The sequence below is a fragment of the Amblyraja radiata genome, chromosome 4 (genome assembly GCF_010909765.2).
Source record: "Amblyraja radiata isolate CabotCenter1 chromosome 4, sAmbRad1.1.pri, whole genome shotgun sequence".
Lineage (NCBI taxonomy): Eukaryota > Metazoa > Chordata > Chondrichthyes > Rajiformes > Rajidae > Amblyraja > Amblyraja radiata.
In genome coordinates, this window is record NC_045959.1 from 115,137,538 (window position 1) to 115,160,616 (window position 23,079).

Below are 23,079 nucleotides of genomic sequence, written 5' to 3' on the forward strand. Positions count from 1 at the left end.
GAACCTGCCTCCACCACCTTCACTGGAAGCTCATTCCACACAGCTACCACTCTCTGAGTAAAGAAGTTCCCCCTCATGTTACCCCTAAACTTCAGTCCCTTAATTCTCAAGTCATTCACTTGCCATACTTTGTTTCCCCCTTCTCGATTCCAGTTTCCTCTCCCCGCCACAGTCTGTCCCGACCTGAAACGTCACCTATTCCTTTTCTCCGGAGATGCTGCCTGGCCCGCCAAGTTGCTCCAGCACTATGTCTTTATCTTCTCTGCAAACTTTTAAGCTCCAGACCTCCAAGGGGCCGAGCACCGTGGACCGCACGTGGCCGACAGCGGTGGTGGACACCGCGGATAGGCCCGGCCAGGCCGACCCTGTGACGTCGCCATGGCAACGGGCCTTCACAGTCAGGTCAAGATCCCTGCACTTACAACAACTGGGACTTGGAAATCACAAAGGCCTGGGAGTTTTCAGTCAGAGGCAGATGTGCGTTGGCAAGTCGAACACCGAGCTTGAAGTTGTTTTGATAGATTGAGTGGCGGAGGGGATGTGGGAGACTGGCGTTAGCATGGAGACGCTGAAATACAGCGTCTGAGCTTTGTGACTTTCCCCGACACGTTTCCTCTGCCAATGGGCAAATAAACCGTTCCAGGTGAAAAGAGTGAATCACACAAGACATCTTTTTTTTTAAATAACAAATTTTATAGAAAATAACAGACAACAATTGCTGCATCAAGAGTTGTGGACGCAGCCCAGACCATCACGTAATCCAGCCTCCCTTCCATCGACTCCATCTACACCTCATGCTGCCTCGGCAAGGCCAGCAGCATCATCAAGGACCGGTCTCACCCCGGCCACTCCCTCTTAGTCAAAGTGGGATAGGCCCTTATCACTCCCTCTCAACGCCATTCTTCTGCCTCTCCCGCTGAGTTACTCCAGCATTTTGTGTCTCTCTCTCCCTTCCATTGACTCCATCTACACCTCACTCTGCCTCGGCAAGGCCAGCAGCATAATCAAGGACCCTGACCACTCCCTCTTCTCCCCGCTCCCATCGGGAAAGAGCTACAGAAGCGTGAAAACGCACACCTCCAGATTCAAGGGACAGTTTCTTCCCAGCTGTTATCAGGCAACTGAGCCATCCCATCTACCTCATTGGAGACCCTCGGACTATCTTTAATCGGACTTTACTGGACTTTATTTTGCAGCAAACGTTATTCCCTTTACCCTGTGTCTGTACACTGTGGACGGCTCCGTTGTAATCATGCACAGTCTTTCCGCTGACTGGATAGCACGCAATAACAAGTTCACTGTACCTCGGTACACGAGACAACAAACTAAACTAAAACTAACTAAAACGAGGATTGAGCAAATACGATACAATAAAAATAGAACTTTAGTTATCCCAGGAGGGAAATTAATCTGCCAGCAGTCATAAAACATAAAATAGATGAACCGTGAAATTAGAGTGACAAGTGGAAAGTCCAGGATTGGGGATGTGCAAAGATTGGGGGAGGGGGAGTCAGCCTCAGTCTCAGTCTACCCCACGACAGAGCGGGGAGGGGTTGTACAGTTTGATAGCCACAGGGAAGAAGGCGTTCTGTGCTGCATCTTGGTGGAACCAGTCTGTTGCTGAAGGTGCTCCTCAGGTTGACCAGTGTGTCACGGAGGGGGTGTGAGCTGTATTGTCCAGGATGCTCCACAGTTTGAGGAGCATCCTCCCCTCCAAGACCAACCTCCAACTCCGTCCCCAGGACGGAACCGGCTGGGCCGAGACAGCGGAATGACACAAGACGCAAGAACGGCACGGTGGCGCAGAGGTGGAGTCGCTGCCTCACGGCGCCAGAGACTCAGGTGCGATCCTGACTACGGGCGCTGACTGTACGGAGTTTGCACGCTGCCGCATCCCAAAGACGTACATGTTCGTAGTTCGTAATCGGCTTCTGTAAATTGTCCCTAGTGTGTAGGATAGAACTGCTGTGAACAGGTGGGCGCTGGTCGGCACGGACTCGGTGGGCCGAAGGGCCTGTCTCCGCGCTGTATCTCTAAACTAAACTAAATTAAACTAAAGATACGATAGTGGCATTTAGGGGATTTTGGGCTAGCACATGGATACGCAGGGAATGGAGGAATATGGCATGCAGGTAGATAAGGGTTGGTCTTGGCATCACGTTCAGCACAGACATTGTGGGCCGAACGGCCTGTCCCTGTGCTGTAGTACTGTTCTACCCTCTACGTGTTAATGGCACCAGCAGAGAGATAGTGTGGAAGAGTTGCTAAAAGCATTGGCTTGACGGAAATATCCTTAAACAGGCGAGGAATTAAATGATAGGTCTTAGAATCATAGTCATAGAATCAAATACAGTGTGGAAACAGGCCCTTCGGCCCAACTTGCCCACACCGGCCAATATGTCCCGTCTACACCAGTCCCACTTGCCTGCGTTTGGCCCATATCCCTCCAAACCTGTCCTATCCATGTACCTGTCTAAATGTTTCATAAATGTTGCCTCAACTACCTCCTCCGGCAGCTCGTTCCATACATCCACCACCCTTTGTGTAAAAACATTAGGTTCCTATTAAATCTTTCCCCACACTCATCATAAATCTATGTCTTCTGGTCCTCGATTCTCCTACAGTACTTCATAGCACATTGGTAAGGCCACATTTGGAGGGGCTGTACTTTGGGAGGTTGAATGTAAGAGAAAATTTTTTTTTTAAATTTCCATAGACAATAGACAATAGGTGCAGGAGTAGGCCATTCGGCCCTTCGAGCCAGCACCGCCATTCAATGTGATCATGGCTGATCATCCCCAATCAGTACCCCGTTCCTGCCTTCTCCCCATATCCCCTGACTCCGCTATCTTCAAGAGCCCTATCCAGCTCTCTCTTGAAAGTATCCAGAGAACCGCCCTGCACCGCCCTCTGAGGCAGTTGGACCAAATCCTTGGCCGCTAACCCAGTTGGATGTAACATATCCTCATGAAGCCCTCTTTGATAAAATCATCAGTGTGTTTGAATATTCCGAAAACGTTAATCCCACTTCCAAAGCAAGCAAGAGGCAGATCATCTAGCATCTTGCAAAGTCAGAGAGCAAGCTAATTCTTTCATTTCAATACTTTCTGATTCATATTACTGTTACAAGGATGGACTGCGATCCAGCAAAACAAATAGCAGGTGCCCATGGCTGAGAGAATGTTTATACAGGCTTTACTAAATCATCCAGAATAAAGTTTACCCCCCAAGCACATTCTCTGATGAAAGCAGAAGGCCATACGATTCAATAGACAATAGACAATAGGTGCAGGAGTAGGCCATTCGGCCCTTCGAGCCAGCACCGCCATTCAATGTGATCATGGCTGATCATCCCCAATCAGTACCCCGTTCCTGCCTTCTCCCCATATCCCCTGACTCCGCTATATTTAAGAGCCCTATCTAGCTCTCTTGAAAGTATCCAGAGAACCGGCCTGCACAGGCAGAGAATTCCACAGGCTCACAACTCTCTGTGAGAAAAAGTGTTTCCTCGTCTCCGTTCTAAATGGCTTACCCCTTATTCTTAAACTGTGGCCCCTGGTTCTGGACTCCCCCAACATGGGGAACATGTTTCCTGCCTCTAGCGTGTCTAAACCCTTAACAATCTTATATGTGTCAATAATCTATGATGTCATAGATTCGTAGAGTGACACAGCATAGACACTGGCCCTTCGGCCCAACTTGCCCGCACTGACCAACATGTCCGATATGATACGATAGGAGGGAAATTAATCTGCATGAAACACAGTCATGAAACACAACAAGGTACGTGAAACATGGAATCAAAGTGATGAGTGGAAAGGGTTAGGGATGAGCAAAGATTGGGGGGGAGGGGGGGGAGGGGGGGGGGTGGTGGGGGGGAGGGGAGTCAGTCGACTCCACAACAGAAAGGGGAGGAGTTGTATAGTTTCCTATGGCGTTCTGTCCTGCATCTTGGTGGATCCAGTCTGTTGCTGAAGGTGCTATGTTGTCCCATCTACACTAGTCCCACCTGCCAGCGCTTGGTCCATATCCCTCCAAACCTGTCCTATCCATGTACCTATCTAACTGTTTCTTAAACGTTGGGATAGTCCCAGCCTCTACTACCTCCTCTGGCAGCTTGTTCCATACACCCACCACCCTCTGTGTGAAAAGGTTACCCCTCAGATTCCTATTTAATCTTTTCCCCTTCACCTTAAACCCATGTCCTCTGGTCCTCGATTCCCCTACTCTGGGCAAGAGACACTAAGCGACTACCCCGATCTATTCCTCTCATGATTTTGTACACCTCTATAAGATCACCCCTCATCTGCCTGCGCTCCAGAGAATAGAGTCCCAGCCTGCTCAACCTCTCCCTGTAGCTCACACCCTCTAGTCCTGGCAACATCCTCGCTCGCTGGAGTTTAGAAGGATGAGGGGGCGACTGCATTGAAACTTCCCAAATAGTGAAAGGCCTGGATAGAGTGGATGCAGAGAAGATGTTTCCACCTGTGGGAGGGTCTAGGACCAGAGGTCACAGCCTCAGAATTAAAGGACGTTGCTTTAGGAAGGAGATGAGGAGGAATCTCTTTAGTCAGAGGGTGGTGAATCTGTGGAATTCATTGTGGAGGCCCTCAAGAAGGCGGAGATTGACAGATAATTGATTAGTACGAGTGTCTGGAGTTACGGGGAGGAGGCAGGAGAATGGGGTTGAGAGGGAAAGATAGATCAGCCATGATTGAATAGCGGAATAGACTCGATGGGACGAATGGCCTAATTCTGCTCCTATAACATATAACATATATATAACATATAACAATTACAGCACGGAAACAGGCCATCTCGGCCCTACAAGTCCATGCCGAACACTTATTCTCCCCTAGTCCCATCTACCTGCACTCAGACCATAACCCTCCATTCCTTTCCCATCCATATACTATTCCAATTTATTTTTAAATTATAAAATCGAACCTGCCTCCACCACTTCCACTGGAAGCTCATTCCACACAGCTACCACTCTCTGAGTAAAGAAGTTCCCCCTCATGTTACCCCTAAACCTCTGTCCCTTAATTCTCAAGTCATGTCCCCTTGTTTGAATCTTCCCTACTCTCAGTGGGAAAAGCTTATCCACGTCAACTCTGTCTATCCCTCTCATCATTTTAAAGACCTCTATCAAGTCCCCCCTTAACCTTCTATGACCTCTAAACGTATGAAGATGCAATAAAATGCAAGTCTGTCTTTATAAATGTGGGGAATTCTCTATTAGCTTATCTATGCGAGTTGATGTGGCCAAACCGAAAAATAATGATGTGTTTCTTGGTTCCACCCAGTCCACGTTGCTTACACAATACAGTACATCGCACAAACAGGCCATTCGGTCCACAATGCCTGTGCTGTCAAGTTAAACTAATCTCTCCCGCACGTAATCCCCACCCCTCCATTCCCTGCACATCCTTGAGCCTATCCAAATGCCTCTTGAAAACGCCACTATCGTATCTGCCTCTGCCTCCACCACAACCCCCTGGCAGCGCGTTCCAGGCACCCACCACCCTCTGTGTAAAATACTTCACCTCTCACATAGAATCGTAGACAACAGGTGCAGGAGTAGGCCATTCGGCCCTTCGAGCCAGCACCGCCATTCAATGTGATCATGGCTGATCATCCAGAAACGGGACCCCGTTCCTCCAAATCTCCCCAAATCCCTTGATTCCGTTAGCCCCAAGAGCTAAATCTAACTCTCTCTTGAATACATCCAGTGAATTGGCCTCCACCGCCTTCTGTGGCAGAGAATTCCACAGATTCACAACTCTCTGGGTGAAGAAGTTTTTCCTCGTCTCAGCCCTAAATCTTAAGAATAACCCCTTATTCTTAAACTGTGACCCCTGGTTCTGGACTCCCCCCAAAATCGAGAACATTTTTCCTGCCTCTAGCATGACCAATCCCTTAATAATTTTAGACCCGAAACGTCACCTATTCCTTTTCTCCAGAGATGCTGCCTGACCCGTTGAGTAAGAACAGAAAAACATAGAAACACTGAAAAACAGGTGCAGGAGTAGGCCATTCGGCCCCTCTGTTAATTTATTCCCCCTGCTATTTGAGGTGGCCACCCTGGGTAAACAGTTCTGGCTGTCTGCCCTATCTCAGCCTTTCAGAGTTATATATCCCTCCATCAGGACTCCTCTCAACCTCCGACTCTCCAGAGAAAACAACCCAAGCTCATAAGCATTTCCTTCGCTCCATAGATGCTGCCTCACCCGCTGAGTTTCTCCAGCATTTTTGTCTACCCAAGTTCATAAGTGATCACCCGTCCACTAGCATTATCCTACATGCGCCCGGGGACAATTTACAGGAGCCAATTAACCTACAAACCCGCACGTCTTTGGGACGTGGGAGAAAACCGGAGCATCCGCGGAAAACCCACGCAGGTCACGGGGAGAACGTACAAACACCGTACAGACAGCACCCGTAGTCGGGATCGAACCCGGGTCTCTGGCGCTGTGAGGCAGCAACTCTACCGCTGCGCCACTGTGCCGCTCCTGATGAGTAGAGGAGGAATAACAGAAGGGGGAAAATAAGGTTATTCCCAGGAAAAATGACAGAAATGTTATAGTACGTGGAATGAAGGCACCAACTTGCACAATCTGGGAAAATTATATTATTCAACAAAGAACGATTACAGTTAAAACATTACTCATGGGTTCATAAGTTCATTCATTCATGTGATAGGAGCAAATTTAGGCCATTCGGCCCATCAAGTCATCTCCGCCATTCAGTCATGGCTGATCTATCTCTCCCTCCTAACCCTATTCTCCTGTCTTCTCCCCATAACCTCTGACACCCGTACAGATCAAGAATCTATCTATCTCTGCCTTAAAAATATCCACTGACTTGTGGCCTCCACAGCCGTCTGTGGCAATTAATTCCACAGATTCACCACCCTCTAACTAAAGAAATTCCTCCTCATCTCTTTCCTAAAGGACCATCCTTTAATTCTGAGGCTGTTCCCTCTGGTCCTAGACTCTCCCACTAGTGGAAACATCCTCTCCACATCCACTCTATCCAGGCCTTTCATTATTTGGTAAGTTTCAATGAGGTCTCCCCCTCATCCTTCTAAACTCCAGCGAGTACATGACAAGTACCGTCAAACGCTCATCATATGTTAACCGAATCATTCCTGGGCATTTTATCGGGATGCATCGCAGCTTGGTTTGGGAACAGCTCCATCCAAAACCCGCAAGAAATTGCAGAGAATTGTGGACACAGCCCAGACCATCGCAGCACAAACCAACCTCCCTTCCATTAACTCCATTTACACCTCACTCTGCCTCGGCAAGGCCAGCAGCATCATCAAGGACCAGTCAAGTTTTAGCTCCTTTAAGGAAGTCGTGCAGAATTCCCTCTGCTCCGGGTTACGTGTGCTGAACAACAGCCTAACATCTTGGCGGGCTGCAGTCGACTTGTGGAGCATCCAAAGCATTCCACCACCTTTCTCTTGGGTCCTGGTGTATTGTGTGCAGTTTTGGTCTCCAAATTTAAGGAAGGACATTCTTGCTATTGAGGGAGTGCAGCGTAGGTTCACCAGGTTAATTCCCAGGATGGCAGGACTGTGATATGTTGATAGAATGAAGCGGCTGGGCTTGTATACTCCAGAATTTAGAAGGATGAGAGGGTATCTTATAGAAACATAAAATTATTAAGGGATTGGACAGGCTAGAGGCAGGAAACATGTTCCCGATGTTGGGGGAGTCCAGAACCAGGGGCCACAGTTTAAAAATAAGGGGTAGGCCATTTAGAACTGTGATGATGAAAAACTTTCTCAACCAGATAGTTATGAATTTGTGGAATTCCCTGCCTCAGAAGGCAGTGGGGGTGGAAGACTGCAACCTTCACGTGGTCCGCCCTGTTGCGACTAATGCAATCAACCTGACGTGCACAAACGGAAGATCAAATAGAACAAGTTGTCCAACAACTTTAGGCTGTGCACACCACACGAAAGGCAGTGGAGGCCGATTCACTGGATGCTTTCAAAAGAGAGTTAAAGCCCTGTCCCACGGTACCAGTTCATTCCAAGAGCTCTCCCGAGTTTAAAAAAAATCAAACTCGTGGTAAGCACGGAGAATGAACGTAGCGGGTACGTCGGAGCTCGGGGACGTCTCTTAGCGGCTCGTAACGCTAACGGCAGGTACTCGGGAAGACTCGCTAACGGCAGGTAAGCACGGGAAGGCTCGTGAAGAATTTTCAACATGTTGAAAAATGTCCACGAGAGCCCCGAGTACCGACGAGTGGCCATTACCGTAAATCTCCTCAGATACGGGGCCAAAAATTGCTCAGGGTTCAGCTGTGAAAAGGGGTCAGGGAAAGAGTGTTCACGTCGCGGCCCTGTTTCCACCACCATGCACAGGAAGCACAAGAAGCGGCAAGATAGACACCATTGTCTGCAGATGCCAAGAAGTGTGTTCAGCTCTGGCCGAACAACTCTGTTGAAATGATCAGTCTCACCCATAGTGATTGGAATCCATAGTCTTCTATTAACAACTCTCAAGATTCAAGATTCAAGAGAATTTATTGTCATGTGTCCCAGATAGGACAATGACATTCTTGCTTTGCTTCAGCACAACAGAATGTAGTAGGCATAAATAAATACAGAACAGATCAGTGTGACCATATACTATTGAATATATATATATACACACATAAATAACCATATAAAGTGCAGTAGGCTATTAAAGTTCAGATTTTTGTTTGCGTTGAGTTTAATAGCCTGATGGCTGTGGGGAAGCAGCTATTCCTGAACCTGGATGTTTCAGATTTCAGGCTCTACGGAGGAAACACTAGGTGCTTTCATCTCCATGCATTCAGCTAGTCTAACTAGAGAGAGATAGAGATAGAGAATAGACAATAGACATTGGGCAATAGGTGCAGGAGTAGGGCATTCGGCCCTTCGAGCCAGCACCGCCATTCAATGTGATCATGGCTGATCATCCCCAATCAGTACCCCGTTCCTGCCTTCTCCCCATATCCCCTGACTCCGCTATTTTTAAGAGCCCTATCTAGCTCTCTCTTGAAAGTATCCAGAGAACCCGCCTCCACCACCCTCTGAGGCAGAGAATTCCACAGACTCACCACTCTCTGTGAGAAAAAGTGTTTCCTCGTCTCCGTTCATTATCAAGCCTGTAGGCGGATCAGCAGTATTGATACAAATACATCTATTGATGCTCCTGAACCCATCATGAGTGTTGTAACATGGGGATCATTGGGTGTTTTGGGTCTTTCAACCTCAGAGAAAATAAAAAGGCCCGAAACACCCCATGTTACATCACTGATGATGTGTTCAGTATGAGTGACAAAAGGAATGTGCAGCAGGCATAATCTGTGTGGTAACATACATACATATATATATATATATTGTACTAACACACTAATCTACATGTGTGGATGGACTCAATAAGAAGAAGCAGCACTGTTCACTGGGTGGAAAATTGACGTGCGGGGCAAGAGACAAAGATGTGAAGCAAAGAATGTTGTATTCCCAGTGTAATCCCCTCTGCATCGTGTGAGCATGGTGGTCTGATAGCTTCCACTCTCAAAGCAATGACTCTACAATCATTCTCATGTTTCTGTTAACTTGACACTGTGTTTAACATCAACCACACTACCTAATGATGATGACTCTGCCTGGAAGGACTGCAGCTGTGAATGACGTGTGGAATGGTCAACGGACCACGCGCGCTGCTTCAAGGAGTTGCGGACGCAGCCCAGACCATCGCGCAAACCTTCCGTTGACTCCATCCCCACCTTGCGCTGCCTCGGCAAGGCCAGCAGCATAATCAAGGACCAGTCTCACCCCCCCGGCCACTCCCTCTTCTCCCCTCTCCCATCGGGCAAGCGGTACAGAAGTGTGAAAACGCACATCTCCAGATTCAGGGACAGCTGTTATCAGGCAACTGAACCATCCCATCACCAACTAGAGAGTGGTCCTGCCCTCTCATCCACCTCATTGGAGACCCTTGGACTATCTTGAATCGGAATTTGCTGGCCTTACCTTTATCGTGTATCTGTACACGGTGAATGGTCCAATAATCATGTATTGTCTTTCCGCTGACTGGTTAGCACGCAACAAAACTTTAAACTCGTTACACATGACAATAAACTAAACTAATCTATACTATATTATACTATGCTGTACTATACTGAAATAAACTAAGCTGAACTAATCAGTTCCAGTGGCGCTGCGAGTTGGCTGCCTCGCCTGCAGCGAGTTCGGTGTTTCGACTTTTTTTGTTTTTTGTTAGTTTGTCCAAAAGTATTTTTTTTAGTGTTTCTCTGTATGTCTTGTGTGGGGGGTGGTGGTGGTGGGGGGGTGGGAATAGAGGGAAACCGTTTTCAGGCACCTACCTTGACGGAGATGCGACTGTCATCCTTGTCGTTTCTTCGCCCCCCCCCCTCCTCGCGGCCTTACAGCTGGTTTGGTGCGGCCTTTCCCGGAGTCGGGCCCAGAGCTTCAGCGGCGGCGCAGCGGGGACCTTAACATCGCGGACCCCTTAGCTGGGGGTCGCCGGAGAAGAGCTCCGACCGCTGGCCTGCGGCCTACAGCATCTTGGAGCCTCGGTCTGTGCAGCTTCTGGCGGCAGGCGTGGAGCGGACCTTCCATCGTGGAACGGGCAATCCCTCGCCGGGAATCACCGGAGAAGAGTTCTGACCGCCGGCACTGAGGCCTATACAACATCTGGAAGCCTATTGGTCTCCGGTGGTGGCCGATTTGGGATCTCCGGGCTGTGCTCGACCTGTCCCAACATCGGCGTTCCAAAACACGGGCTTGAACATCGGGCCGTCCGTAGTGGCGACTGCGGAGGGTCAGGGCCCCGACCACGGGTGAACAAGGGAGGAGAACTGTCTGAACTGTATTGCTTTCCACCACAGTGAAGAATGCTGTGGTGGATGTCTGTGTTGAATTATGTTGGGTATTGTGTCGTTTTACTAATTGTAACGCTGCACGGTAAATCACATTTCACTGCACCATATGGTGCATGCAACAAATACATTTGAACTTGAACTTGAACCTGAACTAAATGAAACAAAACTAATCTAAATAAAACTACACTAAACTATACTACTAAACAACTAAATGAAACAACTAAATGAAACTAAACTAATCTGAACTAAACTAAATCAAACTAAATTAAAAAAATCTAACTAAATTAAACTTAACTAAAGTAAATTAAACTAAGCTAAGCTGAACGGAAATGAAATGAACTCAACTAAACTAAATTAATCTAAAATTAACTAAACTAATCTATTCTAAACTAAACTAAACTGAACTAAACTGAACTATTTTACCCATTAACCTTTGTTGGTCTACAAAGTCCCCGAATCGTGCTACATGTAAAGAGAGTGAATGTTAAACTGCGTTTACACATCAGATGTATGAATCAATCTAAATGTTTTTCGACTAACTTCACAATTTCATTTGTAAATGGAGAAAATTGTTCACATGTGCGTCATCTGAGTTAAAACATCTACATGTTTTAGTCTGAGAAGTCTGAATGTTATTCCACTAGAAACCAAGAACCCACAAGGGCATATATATTACAAAATAGATTATAGTTACCAGGGTAAGTGGTGCCTGATATGCACAACTCCTAATAAAGTTGGAAAAAGGACAGAAATCCTCATCATTCATAGTTTGTTAAGCAAAGAAGTGCAGGTTTGTAGGTTAATTGGCTTGTTATAAATGTAAAATTGTCCCTAGTGTGTGTGTGTGTGTGTGTGTGTGTGTGTGTGTGTGTGTGTGTGTGTGTGTGTGTGTGTGTGTGTGTGTGTGTGTGTGTGTGTGTGTGTGTGTGTGTGTGTCGGGCAGAGTTAGTGTGTGAGGATCGCTGGTCGGCACGGAATCGTTGGACAGAAGGGCCTGTTTCCGCGCTGTATCTCTAAACCAAACTAAACCAAACCAAACCAAACCAAACCAAACTAAACTAAGCACTCTGTTAAATTAAATAAATCTTGGTAGTACTCGGGATCTAGTCGTGGGGTAAATAATTCCAATCACAGTGATGCAGCGGGTAGTGTAGCTGCCTCACAGCGCCGGAGACCCGGGTTCGATCCTGACTACGGGCGCTGTCTGTACGGAATTTGTACGTTCTCCCCGGGACCTGCGTGGGTTTTGTCCAGGCGCTCCGGTTTCCTCCCACACTCCAAAGACGTGCAGGTTTGTAGGCTAATTGACTTTGGTGTAATTGTAAATTGTCCCCAGTGTGTGTAGGATAGTGCGAGTGTACGGGGTGATGGCTGGTCGGCGCGGACTCGAAGAGCCCATTTCTGCGCTGTATCTAAACTAAACGAAAGCGCGTTCCCACCCTTGTAAAGTCTTCCAGGCCGAAAACTCCGCAAAGTCAATTCCAGTCAATTGTAGATGGGCACTTGGAATCAACAGGGGGCGCTGACCTGTGCGCGGCTGCCCAGCCAGCAGCTGTCTGTCTTTTCATCTTTTTTTAAATTTTTAGTTAGTTAAAGTGTTTTTGTTTCTGGAGTTCTAGACTTTTTTATGTGGGGGGTGGGGGGGGGGGAAGGGGGAAACTACCTTTCAGGGTCCCTACCTGGTCAGAGAGGCAGCTTTTCTCCGGGCTGCAGTTTCGACCCGTCCTCGCGGCCTACCAGCTGGCCTGGAGCGGCGTTTCCTGTCGGGAACCGCCCAGAACCACGGCTTCGGCAGCGGCACAGCGCTGGAGCACTATCGTGGATCGGGCGATGCCTTGCCTGGGTCGCCGCGCTGGAGCTCCGGTGAGCTGAGACCGCCGGGAACAACATCGCGGAGCAGCGGGACTGTGGAGCGGCCAGCTGCGGGCGGCGGCGCCAAACTGTACACCGGGAGCCTGGGATCTCGCGACGAGATCGCCAGTTGTGGAGCTCCAACCGGCGCGGCCTTGTCGGCTTCGGAAGCCGCGGCCTCCAGTACAGAAGCGGCCGTTCCAGGTGTCCCAAGCCGCTGTGAGGATTCTCCCGATGCCGGAGCACCATCACCCGGCGAGAACGGCCAGGAACATCGGGCCTCCGTAGAGGCAACTGTGGAGGCCTCAATTGGCTCGACTATGGGTGAACTGGGGTTGGGGACTGGACTTTGTGCCTTCCCTCATGGTGGGAACCATTGTGGGGGGATGTTCTTTATGTTTAAATCTCTTATTAATGTTATGTCTGTATTCTTTATTTATGTGCTGCATTGGCAAGAAGCATTTCACTACACCTAGGTGTATGTGACCAATAAATAACCTTTGAACCTTTGAACTGAAGGAAAGAGGGCCCAAAATAACACCATTTTTATTTTCTCCAGAAATGCTGTCTGTCACTCCAGTTTTTTGTGTCAAACACAACTAAACACAAGCCTTTCTGAAAGTCTCTTGAAGCCACTATCATATCTTCCTACACTAACACCTCTGGCAGTGTGTTCCAGGCACCCACTACCCTAAAAAACAGCCTGGAGCTCAATGCTCTTAAGACAGTGGAATTGATTGTAGACTTCAGGAGAGCTCCCCCTCCCCTCCCCCCACTCACCATCAACAACACCACAGTCACATTGTGGAGTCTTTTAAGTTCCTGGGAACCATCATCTCCAAGGACCTTGAGTGAGGGGCCATCATCGACTCCACAGTCAAAAAGGCACAACAGAGGATGTACTTCCTGCGACAGCTGAGGAAGCACAATCTGCCACAGGCAATGATGATCCAATTCTACACGGCCATCGTAGAGTCTGTCCTCACCTTCTCCATCATGGTCTGGTTTGGCTCAGCCACCAAGCACGACATCTGGAGACTGCAGCGAATCGTCCGATCAGCAGAGAAGGTTATTGGCTGCAACCATTGATGAACTGTACACTGCAAGGGCCAGGAAGCGAGCGGGTAAGAACATCTCTGACCCCTCTCACCCTGGCCACAAACTCTTTGAATCACTTCCCTCTGGAAGGCGACTCCGGACTGTCAAAGCTGCCACAGCCAGACATAAAAACAGCTTTTTTCCCCACGAGTAGTAGCTCTACTCAATAACCAAAAATCTGTAGCCTCCTTTTGCTCTGGTATTTTATTTAATCGATAATGTTTTAATATTAATGTTTTATGTGTCAATATCTGCTCCGTGGATTGTCACCTTGTTGTGGTGGAGAAGCTTGTGTGGACCTGAGATCCTGAGAGCGATGCCGTCTGGAGCTATGCTCCTGGTAGGGCCACCCATGGCGGTAAGGTCGAGGGGGAGGTCTCTGACAAAGAGCAATCCAAACAAGACCTCAACGGTGGAACAGGCGGAGGACGATGGCTGACCTTAGTGGAGCGTCACAACGGCTGGGAAGGCGGATGAAGGCTGCAGCAGAAAAGGGTCTCCGGTCGTCTTGGACTCCATGCCACTGGATCCTGACCCAGATCTGTCAAGGACCGTGGGGTGGCTGTCTGTGCACCAGTCTCCCCACGTTAAACAAAGTCACGCACAGGCGTCCTCCATGAGGGGACTGTCATACTCGTTTCGAATGACCGCCGATGATGATGATGATGATGTGTCATTCCTAACTGTCTCTGTATGTCATGTTGTCACTTGCGGGCGGAGCACCAAGGCAAATTCCTTGTATGTGAATACTTGCCCAATAAACTTATTCATTCATTCATTCATCTCCTTTAAACCTTGCCCCTCTCACCTTAAAGCTGGCAGGTAGGACTAGTGCAGATGGGACATTTCCACGTTGACACAACTCTAGTAAGCAAAAGCAGTCATACGCAGAAGGCAAAACATAAAAAGATAAAGATAATGATCAAGCCGAAAGCCTTTCACTGTACCTCGGGCCACATGACAATAACCTAAACTTCACACTTGTACAGGTAGGGGGATAGGAGAGGTTCTGAAGGATATGGGCCAAATGGAAGCAAATAGGACTAGCGCTGTATACCAACTTGGTCAGCATGGGCAAGGTGGGCCGAAGGGCCTCATTCCGTACTGTACAACTCTGTGACTCCACAAACGGAGAGACAAGGCAGAAATTGAAAAGATAAAGTGAAAAGCAAATCAGGTAAGAATGATTTAAAGAGTAGGGTTCCAAAGGTTTCAAAGGCCTCTTATTGTCACGTGAACCGATTAAGGTACAGTGACATTTGAATCACCATACACCCATACGAGGGGGAAAAAAGCAACAAGATACACAACTACATAAAAGTTAACTTAAACATCCACCACAGTGGATTCCCCACATGCCTCACTGTGATGGAAGGCAATAAAGTCTAATCTTCTTCCTCTTTATTCACCCACAGTCGGGGCAGTCAAACCATCCGTCGGGGTGATCGAAACTCCCGTGTTGGGGCGATCGAAACTCCTGCGTTGGGGCGATCGAAACTCCCGTGTTGGGGCGATCGAAACTCCCGTGTCGAGGGTGATCGAAACTCCCGTGTCGAGGGTGATCGAAACTCCCGTGTCGGGTGATCAAAACTCCCGTGTTGGGTGATCGAAACTCCCGTGTCGAGGGTGATCGAAACTCCTGCGTTGGGGCGATCGAAACTCCTGCGTTGGGGGGATCGAAACTCCCGTGTCGAGGGTGATCGAAACTCCCGTGTCGAGGGTGATCGAAACTCCTGCGTTGGGGCGATCGAAACTCCTGCGTTGGGGGGATCGAAACTCCCGTGTCGAGGGTGATCGAAACTCCCGTGTTGGGTGATCGAATCTCGCGTGTCGGGTGATCGAAACTCCCGTGTCGAGGGTGATCGAAACTCCCGTGTCGAGGGTGATCGAAACTCCCGTGTCGAGGGTGATCGAATCTCGCGTGTTGGGTGATCGAAACTCCCGTGTCGAGGGTGATCGAAACTCCCGTGTCGAGGGTGATCGAAACTCCCGTGTCGAGGGTGATCGAAACTCCTGCGCTGGGGGGATCGAAACTCCCGTGTCGAGGGTGATCGAAACTCCCGTGTCGAGGGTGATCGAAACTCCCGTGTTGGGTGATCGAAACTCCCTTGTCGGGGCGATCGAAACTCCCGTGTCGAGGGTGATCGAAACTCCCGTGTCGAGGGTGATCGAAACTCCCATGTCGAGGGTGATCGAAACTCCCTTGTCGGGGCGATCGAAACTCCCGTGTCGAAGGTGATCGAAACTCCCGTGTCGAGGGTGATCGAAACTCTCGTGTCGAGGGTGATCGAATCTCCTGTGTCGAGGGTGATCGAATCTCCTGTGTCGAGGGTGATCGAAACTCCCGTGTCGAGGGTGATCGAAACTCCCGTGTCGAGGGTGATAGAAACTCCCGTGTCGAGGGTGATCGAATCTCCTGTGTCGAGGGTGATCGAAACTCCCGTGTCGAGGGTGATCGAAACTCCCGTGTCGAGGGTGATCGAAACTCCCGTGTCGGGGCGATCGAATCTCGCGTGTCGGGGCTGAAACAGGTTCTTCGTCCCACGGAGTCCGCGCCGACCGGTGAGCACCGCGAACACACTAGGGACAATTTACACTTCTTACCAATGAAAATTAACCTACAAGCCTGTACGTCTTTGGAGTGTGGGAGGAAACCGGAGCACCCGGAGAAAACCCACGCAGGTCACGGGGAGAACGTACAAACTCCGTACAGACAGCACCCGTAGTCAGGATGGAACCCGGGACTCTGGCGCTGTAAGGCAGCAACTCTACCGCTGTGCCACGTATCGGGTGTGCAGGGATTGGAGGGATATGGATAAGGTTCTGCAAGTAGATGAGATTAGTTGATCTTGGCATCATGTTCAGCACAGACATTGTGGGCCGAAGGGCCTGTTCATTCCTGTGCTCTACTGTTCTAACTTCTGTTTAGTTTAATTTAAAATATTACTGTCACCCGTTCTAAACTAAACCAAACTTTATCAGTTGGGAAGAAGTTATGAAGTCTGAAGAAGGGTCTCGACCTGAAACGTCGCCCATTCCTTCTCTCCAGAGATGCTGCCTGTCCCGCTGAGTTACTCCAGCATTTTGTGTCTATCTTCGGTGTAAACCAGCATCTGCAGTTCCTTCCGACACGTCAGATTCATATCCTTGTATAAAGTAATGTTAGTTAATATAATGTCCTTTTGATTGTAATTGATTTTCCTTTGCAGTTAGTGAGCAGAGTGAATGAATAATGCGATGTAAAGCGCCTTGAGTATTAGAAAGGCGCTATATAAATCCCATCCATTATTATTATTATTATTCAATGGTTCAGTTTATAGATACAGCACGGAAACAGGCCCTACGGCCCACCGGGTCCGCGCCGACCAGCGACACCCACTAGGGACTATTTTTTTTTACACTTATTAACCTACAAACCTGCACGTCTTTGGAGTGTGGGAGGAAACCGTAGATCTCGGATTAAAACCCATGCAGGTCACGGGGAGAACATACAATAGTACAGACAGCGCCCGTAGTCGGGATCGAACCCGGGTCTCCGGTGCTGCACTCACTGTAAGGCAGCGACTCTACCGCTGCGCCACCTTGACCACCAATGGTGTACATGTACAAGATGAACCTGCCTGTGCCGCTGAGTTGCTCCAGCAGTTACAAGTTGTGTTTTAGGTTAAAATGTAAAGTTTGTCCATTTTCACTGCATCTGGATCCTCGACCTCATCAACAGGAACTCTCACAGCAAACCTTGGCGCAGTTCTCCAGTCATCTGTTGTACATCAACCACATGGGAGAGAAGGACCAGCAAGTTTTATTGTAGAATATTTAATTGTTAAATTAAAAAATATTTAATTAAATTACAGCTTTGCAGCTTTTTACAGTTTGGAAAATATATTTTTTGCCAGTAAAGTGCAGAAAACATGACTGGCAAACGACAGGAAATAAAATGTGTGGGGAGGAACTGCAGACGCTGGTTTAAACCGAAGACAGACACAAAAGGCTGGAGTAACTCAGCGGGACAGGCAGCTTCACTGGAGAGAAGGAATGGGCGACGTTTTGGGTCTGAAGAAGGGCCTCGACCCGAAACATCACCCACTCCTTCGAAGATAGACACAAAACGCTGGAGTTAAGGGCCTGTCCCACATTCACGACCTAACTCACAACCTCTGCCGAGTTTGCCCTCGACTCATACTCGCAGCATGGTCGTCACGAGGTCGTAGGTAGGTCGTAGCAGGCCGTGATGCTAGTCGTAGGTACTCGTGGCATCAAGTAGGTCGGGGCGTTTTTAATAGCCGGATGAAAAATGTCCACGAGTAAAAAAGGTCGTGAATTAGGTCATGAAAGTGGGACAGGCCCTTTACTCAGCGGGACAAGCAGCATCTCTGGAGAGAGGGAACGGGTGACGTTTCGAATCTGAAGAAGGGCCTCGACCTGACACATCACCCATTCCTTCTCTCCAGAGATGCTGCCCGTCCCGCTGAGTTACTCCAGCTTTGTGTGTCTAACAGTTATCGGGCAAATGAACCATCCTACCACAACCAGAGAGCAATGATGAACTACTATAGACAATAGACAATAGGTGCAGGAGGAGGCCATTCGGCCCTTCGAGCCAGCACCGCCATTCACTGTGATCATGGCTGATCATCCCCAATCAGTACCCCGTTCCTGCCTTATCCCCATATCCCCATATCCCCTGACTCACTATCTTTAAGAGCCCTATCTAGCTCTCTCTTGAAAGCATCCAGAGAACTGGCCTCCACCGCCCTCAGCGGCAGAGAATTCCACAGACTCACAACTCTCTGTGAAAAAATGTTTCCTCGTCTCCGTTCTAAATGGCTTACCCCTTATTCTTAAACTGTGGCCCCTGGTTCTGGACTCCCCCAACATCGGGAACTCGTTTCCTGCCTCTAGCGTGTCCAAATCCTTAATGATCTTGTATGTTTCAATGAGATTCCCTCTCATCCTTCTAAACTCCAGAGTGTACAAGCCCAGCCGCTCCATTCTCTCGGCATATGACAGTCCCGCCATCCCAGGAATTAACCTCATTGGTGACTATCGGACTATCCTTGATTGGGTTTTGCTGGCGTTACCTTACAGTAAACGTTATTCCCTTATTGTATATCTATACACTGTAGATGGATCGATTGTAATCATGTATTGTCTTTCCGCTGACTGGATAGCACGCAACAAAAGCTTTTCACGGTCCCTCGGTACAAACAAACAAATGAGGCTCCATAAGGCCTGTGCGCATTGGTCTGCGCGTATTTGGACTATTGTGAGTAATTTTGAGCACCATACGTGAGGAAGGATGTGCTGGCTCTGGAGAGGGTCCAGAGGAGGTTTACGAGAATGATCCCAGGAATGAGTGGGTTAACATATGATGAGCGTTTGTCGGCACTGGGCCTGTACTCGCTGGAGTTTACAATGATGAGGAGGGGACCGCATTGAAACGTACAGAATAGTGAAAGGCCTGGATAGAGTGGATGTGGAGAGGATGTTTCCACTAGTGGGAGAGTCTAGGACTAGAGGTCACTGCCTCAGAATTAAAGGACGTTCCTTTAGGATGGAGATGAGGAGGAATTTCTTTAGTCAGAGAGTGGTGAATCTGTGAAATTCTTCCATAGAAGGCTGTGGAGGCCAAGTCAGGGGATATTTTTAAGGCAGAGATAGATAGATTCTAGATTAGACAATAGACAATAGACAATAGACAATAGACAATAGGTGCAGGAATAGGCCATTCGGCCCTTCGAGCCAGCACCGCCATTCAATTTGATCATGGCTGATCATTCCCAATCAGTACTCCTGCCTTCTCTCCATATCCCCCGACTCCACTATCTTTAAATACGGGTATCAGGGGTTATGGGGAGAAGGCAGGAGAATGGGGCTAGGAGGGAGAGATAGATCAGCCGTGACTGAGTAGACTTGATGGGTCGAATGGCCTGATTCTGCTCCTACCACCTACAACCTTATGTCAAATTCTTCAGAAAAATATCAAAGGGCTTGGAATCTTTGAATGTAAACCTGTGGGATTGGCCGGTGGGAGGATGGGTGTGGAGAAGTCTGAAATACTCTCTCACTCACTCTCTCTCGCTCTGTTTGTTTGTGTTAAAATGCCCAGCCTGGTTCTGTGAAACTCACTATAAGCTCACGGTCTAACCCTGCGCCGAATGACACCGATCAGTGAGACGATGCTGACCCCTGGTGGAATTTCGCTGCATTTCAGCCGGACAGGTAAAAGGTTACCATATAACCATATAACCATATAACAATTACAGCACGGAAACAGGCCATCTCGACCCTTCTAGTCCGTGACGAACACGTATTCTCCCCTAGTCCCATACACCTGCGTTCAGACCATAACCCTCCATTCCTTTCCCGTCCATATAACTATCCAATTTACATAGAAACATAGAAACATAGAAATTAGGTGCAGGAGTAGGCCATTCGGCCCTTCGAGCCTGCACCGCCATTCAATATGATCATGGCTGATCATCCAACTCAGTATCCTGTACCTGCCTTCTCTCCATACCCCCTGATCCCTTTAGCCACAAGGGCCACATCTAACTCCCTCTTAAATATAGCCAATGAACTGGCCTCAACTACCTTCTGTGGCAGAGAATTCCACAGATTCACCACTCTCTGTGTAAAAAATGTTTTTCTCATCTCGGTCGTAAAAGATTTCCCCCTTATCCTTAAATTGTGACCCCTTGTTCTGGACTTCCCCAACATCGGGAACAATCTTCCTGCATCTAGCCTGTCCAACCCCTTAAGAATTTTGTAAGTTTCTATACATGGTAAGGAAGGAACTGCAGGTGCTGGTTTAAACCGAAGATAGACACAAAATGCTGGAGTAACTCAGCGGGACAGGCAGCATCTCCGGGGAGAAGGAATGGGTGATGTTTCGGGTCGAGACCCTCGAACCTCGACCCAAAACGTCACCCGTTCCTTCTCTCCAGAGATGCTGCCTGTCCCGCTGAGTTACTCCAGTATTCTGTGTCCATCTTTGGCTAAATGGTGACGATACGATAAGACTTTATTCATCCCCGGAGGGGAATTGTTCTGCCGACAGTCACAACACACAAAAAAGTTCACGAAAATGTGAAATTAAAAGTGAAAACGAAAAGAGAAAGACAAGCGACTGTTGTCTGGCTGCCGTGTGCACAGGCGCCTTCAGCGGAACAAGTGAATGAACGAACAAACAAACAAGACTCATCCCCTGGGCAGAGGATTCTAAACTAGTGACCCCACCTCCCCCCCCCACCCCCCCACAGCGGGTGTCCCCCCCCCGTTCTCCCACCGTCCCTCACGGAGGTCACCCCACGCTGGGTCCCCATTACCTTCCCCTCACCCTCACGCTTATTGACCAGGCGGCTGCCGAGGCTCCCGATGCTGCCGAGGCTCCCGTCGCCACCACCGCTGAGGCTCCTTAGGCCCAGACAGGCCTCGCCGCCTGGCTTCTCCGCATTCCCCTGGGAGGACTGTGGGGCGATTCGGACCTAGCGGGGCAGGTTCCGGCCTCCGGTCGTCGTTCTGGACGGCGGCTGTACGGTTGTTCAGCGGGTGGATCGGGCCTGCGCGGCTCCTCGGGACACACGTCCCGGTTTCCTTATTAGATCAGAAGGTTATAATTGATAGAAGTAGTATTAGGCCATTCGGCCCATCAAGTCTACTCCGCCATTCAATCATGGCTGATCTATCTCTCCCTCCTAATCCCATTCTCCTGCCTTCTCCCCGTAACCTCTGACACTCGTACTAATCAAGAATCTATGTATCTCTGCCTTTAAAATATCCACTGTCTTGGCCTCCACAGACTTCTGTGGCAAAGAATTCCACAGATTCACCACCCTCTGACTAAAGAAATTCCTCCTCATCTCCTTCCTAAAGGAACGTCCTTTAACTCTGAGGCTGTGACCTCTGGTCCTGGACTCTCCCACTAATGGAAACATCCTCTCCACATCCACTCTATCCAGGCCTTTCACTATTCTTTACGTTTCAAAGAGGTCCCCCCAAATTCTTCTAAACTTATTCTCATGTGCACAAGGTACAGTAAATACGTTGCATGCATACAGCTCAGGAAGACTTACCCCGTACATAGTCAGGGTCCCCTTAGTCAGAGGGTGGTGAATCTATGGAATTCTTTGCCACAGAGGAGGCCAAGTCAATGGATATCTTTAAGGCAGAGATAGATGGATTCTTGGATAGAGTGGATGTGGAGAGGATGTTTCCACTAGTGGGAGAGTCTAGGATCAGAGGTCACAGCCTCAGAATAAAAGGACATTCCTTTAGGAAGGAGATGAGGAGGAATTTCTTTAGTCAAAGGGTGGTAAATCTGTGGAATTATTTCTCACAGACAGCTGTGGAGGCCAAGTCAATGTACATTTTAAAGGCAGAGATAGATAGATTCTTGATTAGTGCGGGTGTCAGGGGTTACGGGGAGAAGGCAGGAGAATGGGATAGGAGGGAGAGATAGAGCAGCCATGATTGAATGGTGGAGTAGACTTGATGGGCCGAATGGCCTAATACTACTTCTATCAATTATGACCTTCTGACCTAATAAGGAAACCTTAAACATTAATATTCAAATATTATCGATTAAACATGACCTAATTCTGCTCTTATCACATGACCTTATGACATTGGTTCCCGGGAACAGCTCCGGTACATCGAGCGAGTGGGCTGCCCAGACCGTGGCCTGCGTGGGTTTTCTCCGAGATCTTTGGTTTCGTCCCACACTCCAAAGACATACAGGTTTGTAGGTTAATCGGCTTGGTGTATGTGTAAAATTGTCCCTAGTGGGTGCAGGATAGTGTTAATGTGCGGGGATCGCTGGTCGGTGCGGACTCGGTGGGCCGAAGGGCCTGTTTCCGTGCTGTATCACTAAACTAAACTAAATAGACAATAGGTGCAGGAGTAGGCCATTCGGCCCTTCGAGCCAGCACCGCCATTCAATGTGATCATGGCTGATCATCCACAATCAGTACCCCGTTCCTGCCTTCTCCCCATATCCCCTGACTCCGCTATCTTTAAGAGCCCTATCTAACTCTCTCTTGAAAGTATCCAGAGAACCGGCCTCCACCGCCCTCTGAGGCAGAGAATCCCACAGACTCACCACTCTCTGTGTGATAAAAGTGTTTCCTCGTCTCCGTTCTAAATGGCTTACCCCTTATTCTTAAACTGTGTGGCCCCTGGTTCTGGACTCCCCCCAACATCGGGAACATGTTTCCTGCCTCTAACATGTCCAAACCCTTA

The 23,079-nt window shown here is 48.7% G+C and overlaps 1 long non-coding RNA gene across 1 annotated transcript; it reads left to right on the forward strand.

Moving 5' to 3' along the window:
- The first annotated feature begins 8,048 nt into the window (after window positions 1-8,048).
- LOC116971762 lies at window positions 8,049-22,384 on the forward strand. The gene is made up of 4 exons (XR_004411619.1): window positions 8,049-8,058; window positions 13,717-13,719; window positions 14,833-14,845; window positions 22,295-22,384. It is a non-coding gene; the product is annotated as an uncharacterized LOC116971762 (long non-coding RNA).
- Window positions 22,385-23,079: the final 695 nt, after the last annotated feature.